Source organism: Callospermophilus lateralis, chromosome 10, assembly GCF_048772815.1.
Source record: "Callospermophilus lateralis isolate mCalLat2 chromosome 10, mCalLat2.hap1, whole genome shotgun sequence".
In the NCBI taxonomy this organism is placed as follows: Eukaryota; Metazoa; Chordata; class Mammalia; order Rodentia; family Sciuridae; genus Callospermophilus; species Callospermophilus lateralis.
Genome location: NC_135314.1, coordinates 105,313,835 through 105,320,237, shown reverse-complemented (window position 1 = coordinate 105,320,237; position 6,403 = coordinate 105,313,835).

Sequence of the window (6,403 nt, the reverse complement as noted above, 5' to 3'; positions counted from 1 at the left end):
TATATTCTATGGGTTTTGGCAAAAGTATAATGACATGTATTTACTATTATAGTACCATACAAAATATTTTCACCATGCTAAAAATCCTTTATGCTCCTTGTCTCCTGTGTAATCCCTGGAAACGGCTGATCCATTGTTCTGGCTTTGCATTTTCCAGAAGGGTATATATATATATAGTTGGAATCATAGTATGTGACCGTTTCAGCTTAGCTTCTTTAACTTTCTGGTATGTATTAAGTTTCTTCTATGTCTTTACATGGCTTGATGCTCATTTCTTTTTAGCACTGAATACTATTCCATCATCTGGACATTTATCTATTCATTCACTGAAGGACATCCTGATTGCCTCCAGGTTTTGGCAATTATAAATAAAGCTGCTATGAATATTCATACACAGGTTTTTGTGTGGAACTAGGTTTTCACCTCCTTTGGATAAATACTAGAAAGCCCATTCTGGATTATATGGTATGTTTACTTTTGTTAAGTGCCAAACTGGCTGAGCACAGTGGTACATTCTTGTAATCTCACAGTGACTCAGAAGACTGAGGCAGTAGGATTGCAAGTTTGAGGTTAGCCTCAGTAACACAGTGAGATCCTCAGCAACTTGGCAAGACCCTGCTCAAAATAAAAATAAATAAAAAGAACTGGGGATGTGATTCAGTGATGAAGCATCCTTCGGTTCAATCCTCAGTACAAAAAAAAAATTTGCCCCCGAGTCTTCCAAAGTAGTTATAAGGTTTTGCAGTCCTGCCAGCTATCAACCAGTTTCTGTTGCTCCCCTTCTTGTCTGCATGTGACATGTGACATGTAATGTTCTGGTTTAGGCAATTTGAATGGGGTATGGTGGTGGGTACTGCATTGTTTGAATCCTCATTCCTCTGATGACATGATGTGGAGTATCTTTCCATGTGTTTGCCCTCTATCTTCTTTAGGGAGATGTGGTCAAGTCTTTGCTCTCCCCTCTTTTTTTTTTTTTTGTACTAGAGATTGAACCCAGGGGTGCTTAACCACAGAGCCATATCCCTAGCCCCTTTTTTTGTTTATTTAGTTTTTTTTTTTTTTTAATGAGTGAGAGGGAGAGAGAGAGAGAATTTTAATATTTATTTTTTAGTATTCGGCGGACACAACATCTCTGTTTGTATGTGGTGCTGAGGATCGAACCCGGGCCGCACGCATGGCAGGCGAGTGCGCTACCGCTTGAGCCACATCCCCAGCCCCTAGTTTTGGTTTTTTAATGTGGTACTGGCAATTGAACCCAGTGCCTCATAGATACTAGGCAAATGCTCTACCACTGAGCCACAACTCCAGCCCTTTATATATTTTATTTAGAGACAGGGTCTCACTGAGTTGCTTAGGGTTTTGCTAAGTTGCTAAGGGTAGCTTTGAACTTGTGAACCTCCTGCCTAAGCCTTCCACTTTGGCCCATTTTTTAATGAGGCTTTTTTTTTCTTACTATTGAGTGTTAAGAGTTATTTATTTTGGATAACAATCCTTCATCAGCTCCAACTTGTACAAATATTTTTATATCTTTTCATTTTCTTAAGATGAATTTTTAAAGTGCACCTATTTAAGGTTTTCAAGATTCTTCCTCAATACCAGGGACCGGTGATATTACTCCCTCTGTAGGAGAACACATTTCATTTTGTAAATGCTTGATTTAAAAATTCTTGGAATATGATTCATTTGCAGCCAACCAGGGATCACTGATAGAGAACAAGCTTAGGGGAAGTATGGCAGGGGACGAGAGGCTAATGCAAGGAGTCTGACAACCAGGAAACCAAGGTGAGTAGTCCAGGGTGCTAAGACAGCAAGTTTTAAGTGAATGAACACATTTTCCATATATGTTCTACAATTTCTAATCCCTCATTGATTTCCCTTTACTACAATCTTTGGAACCCTCTAGTGGCCATATGAAGACATGTGAATAAATGCTTTTCATTTTCAAATTCATAAAAGATTAAAAAATCTTTAGGAATTTTTTTTACTTCCAATTTAAGATAAATTTAAGGTTAAAAACAAAAACAAAACAAAACAATAGCATACACCTCTCTCTTCTCAGATCTCAGTGACATTCCTGAGCCCTACAAGGTGCTTTGTACAGACAGTACTGAGCCTCAGATGCCAGACTTCCTCACAGTTCTAAAGAGAAAAAGAAGCTCCCCAGAGGGAGAAGGAAACCTTTAGGTTGGAAATGTGAGGGTCCTGTGCCATCCCAGCATGTTGACAGGAGCCCTGCCTGTCCCAGGACCAGCCACAAGCCCCTTGGTGCCAACAGATCTTCCCACAGCAGGCAACAGTACTATTCTGACACCCACCCTCCCCAAGGCCACAGGCTATTGTCCCTACAGGTGTCATCTTTCCACTGGGGCTAGGACTGACCCATGGAGGGATGGGATGCTGGAGGGATGTCTGTGGTCTCATGGGACTACGGCTATTCATGGATGTGTCTTCAGGTAAGAGCCAAGAATAAAATGCTTACCTTAAAATTTATTTTTGGAAAACTCAATATCTAGCTATTTTTCATATTTTTGGATTGCAACACAAACATCGTCAACTTTCTGATGTAAAACTGTTCTTAGAACGTGTGCATACATTTTTTTATTTAGCAGGGGGCAGAAATTAAGCAAGTAATTCAGTTTTAACAAAACTAGTACAAGTTTGTCTGAAGTAGGTTGGAAACCCATGATCTCATTGATCTTTTGTGTAATGTATAAAAGGTCCAATCTGTACCTAAATCATTTGGACCCATTGCCTTATCTTTATTCATTTATTTTTTTATTACCTGGGATTGAACCCAGGGCCTCCAGCAGGCTGGGCAAATGCTCTATCACTTAGTTACACCCCCAGCACCCACCCGCCTTTATTTTATTTTATTTTATTTTGGGTACTGGGGATTAAACTCAGGGACATTGAACTACTGAGTCACATCCCCAGCCCTATTTTGTATTTTATTTAGACAGGGTCTCACTGAGTTGCTAAGCACCTTGCTAAGTTCCTGAGACAGCCTTTGAATTCGGGATCCTCCTGCCTCCACCTCCTGAGCCACTGGTATTATGGGAGGGAGGGAGGGAGGGAGGGAGGGAGGGAGGAAGGAAGGAAGGAAGGAAGGAAGGAAGGAAGGAAGGAAGGAAGGAAGGAAGGACAGACCAAGAGCCAGTAATTCCAGCAGCTGGGAAGGCTGAGACAGGAGGATCAAGAGTTGAAAGTCAGGGCTGGGGCTCAGTGGTAGAGCACTTGCCTGGCATGGGTGGCACTGGGTTTGATCCTCAGCACCACATTTAAAAAAATAAAATAAAGGTATTTTGTCCATCTACAACTAAAGGTATTGTTTTTGTTTTTGTTTTTCTTTTTAATACCTTTATTTTTAAGTGGTGCTGAGGATCACCCAGAGTCTTGCACGTGCAAGGCGAACGCTCTACCGCTGAGCCACAACCCCAGCCCCAACTAAAGACATTTAAAAAAGTTCAAAGCCAGCCTCAGCAACAGCAAGTCACTAAGCAATTCAGTGAGACCCAGACTCTAACATTAGTAAGTGATATTAAGTAACTTAATCATGCCTCCATTAAATAAAGACAATGGCCTCAGAGTGATGGCAGTACCAAAGATGGAAACAGACCGAGAATAAACACAAAGGTGACATGACCCAACAATCTCACTTCTGGTTTACCTGGTAGAGATCACAAGGGGTGCAACACCTGCATAAGGATGATTATTTTTGTGTTATTTTGTATTCTACAACAGGGTGAGTAAATTTTTCTGTAAAGGTACAGAGAGTCACTGTGTCAGGTTTTGCAAGAACACAATTTGTTGCAACCATGCAACTCTGCAGCAGTGGCAGGAGCAGTGTGGACAGTGTGTTAAGGGGTGCGCATGGCTGTGTTGGCCCCAATGTCACGGCAGAGACTGAAATCTGAATCTCACTAAGTGATTCTGATTTTTCAACCACGTGAAATAGAAATCTACTCTGGGTTGGGCAGGATTTAGCTTAAGGGCTGTAGTTTGCCAAGCCCTGTCTTCCAGCATTGTGTTGCAAAAGCTGCATAGTACTCCATTTTATCATGAGTTTGAGCTTGATACCATGGAACAATGAGCATCCTACTGAGTGTGTTTAGACTGGCAGAATCCAAACTGTGGTGACATACAGAGGGAAAACAGCAGGACTGCAAAATCTCCATCTCTGTTTATGTGGGGAGGGTCTGAATAGTAGATTCTTTCTAGGTGGCAATCATGACAACATGGTAAACCTTAAACAAAAAGCAATTTTTTTCTACATAGGGCACCCATAACAAATACATGTCATATCTCAGTTTCTCACATCAGGTTGGAAAGGTGTGGAGGATGAAAGCAACTCAGAACATGACAGGAAGCAGGGAACCCCACTCACTAGGGCAAAATATAAGCCCCAAAGCACACCTCAAGGACCCACTTCCATCAGCCTACCCTCCCTGCCTATAGTTACCACTCAGTTATTCCCTGTCCACAGATAGTGTGCTGGGGAGGTTAAGACTCATATAACCCAAACACTTAATCTCTACACTCTTTTGCATTGTCTCACAACGAGCTTTTGGGGAACAAAGCATATCTAAACCATTATAGGCCCCAACTCCAAATATCATCAGATTGGGGGTTGGGCTTTAACATAGGAATTTGGGGAGGATACATTGCATTCATAACACATCCCAATGTCTTTCTTATGCCAACTTAATATTCAACTGTCCTACGGACAAATCAACATGTTGAACTATAAATGGCGCTATTCTGTGGCAACCAGCCCAGTCCTAGGTCCATTCCGCAGTCGTGCACTCATCAATTACTCTGATCGAATGTCCATCACATTCTACACAAATGATGGGAGGATGCTTCTACCTGACAAAAGAGGGAACTAATTAGGTTAGTCAAAAGTAGAAAACATGTAGTCCTAGATGCACCACAGGATTGATGTTTTCTGATGTAAACCAAGAATAAACCTCATAAGAAACAGTGATACATATGTACCTTGACTTAAGATTGGGCCACATCCTGATAAATATTTTAAATGGAAAATAAGTTCAAAATATGTTTATGTTCCAATAAAACCCATCATGAAGTTGAAAATGAGTTGAGCCCAGGGACCACCTGTACAGTGAATACTATATCCCTAAGGCAGGCTGTAATACATGTATATTTGACACTTTCTAGAGATGAACATACCCAATAGAAACAACTTCACTTGACTCTTCCCTGTCTTCAGGATGACCCACACCGTGGGTGTCTGAATATCACAGGTTCCATCCAGGGTTCTCAAACTTTGCTAGCACACTGGAATCCACTGGGGAATCTTAGAAAAACATGGATCTCTATCTCTAACACAATATATTCTTATTTAGTTGGTAAGGGGGATTCAGGCATTAGAAATTGTGAAAGCTCCTGAGTAACTGTAATGTGCAACAAAATTTGGGAACCACTGGGCCTAATCTCACTGGCCTAAAAATAAAAAATATATTTCTCATTCACATGACAAGTCCAACATGAGTCTCAAGGAGACTGCTTACTAGAGTCACTCAAGACCACCATTTATGACACTGTCCTTTCAACCCCAGACCTCAGGGACCAACACAGCGGGAGAGAAGGCATGAAGAGCCACGGCTCACAAATGCTTTTACTCAGAAACAAGATACCATACTTCTGCCTACCATTCCATGTGCTTACTACGTACTTACCTGTGCCTAACTGTGGGGAACTGTGGTTCTCCACATGCCCAGGAGAGGAGAACAGGAAACATCAGAGAGCATGGGTATCTCCTACATTTTCACATCACCATACACTTGAATGCTTGCCTTTATGATGTTCCCTGGCCTCATCATTTTGTTCCAAGTCTTGAATCTTGTCTTTTATTTCATGTCATGAACTAATTTATAAATCTACAAATAAATATATCTACAAATAATCTGATATTTCTAAATGATACATATTTCTAAGTGATACATTGCATTCCTTTGTAACTTATACTGTACCAAATAAACTCTTGTCAAACTGAACCATATAATTTGAAGAAAAAAGCGTGAAGGCTATTATTTCCAAATCTGGCATGACCTGATGGTTTGCCGCCGAGTATGACCTAAAAAAGCAGGCACATCGTGTGGGTTTATTCTCCTCTTTCCCCCTCCTTGCAGAACAAAACAAATACTTTGGTAAGACTGGAACAGCGAAGCTTGTCACAGTCATTCCTACTTATAAATTCTTTTGTGTGTGTGTGTGTTGCTAGGGACTAACCCAAAAGCTCATGCATGGTAGCAAGAGCTCTACCACTGAGCTAAATCCCCAGCCCCACTACTTATAAACTCTTGCCAGTTTGCCCAGATTTGGATACTAACGCAACTAAACAGGTGGATGAGCCCAAGAGTTGTTTGAAATCTTACTTGAA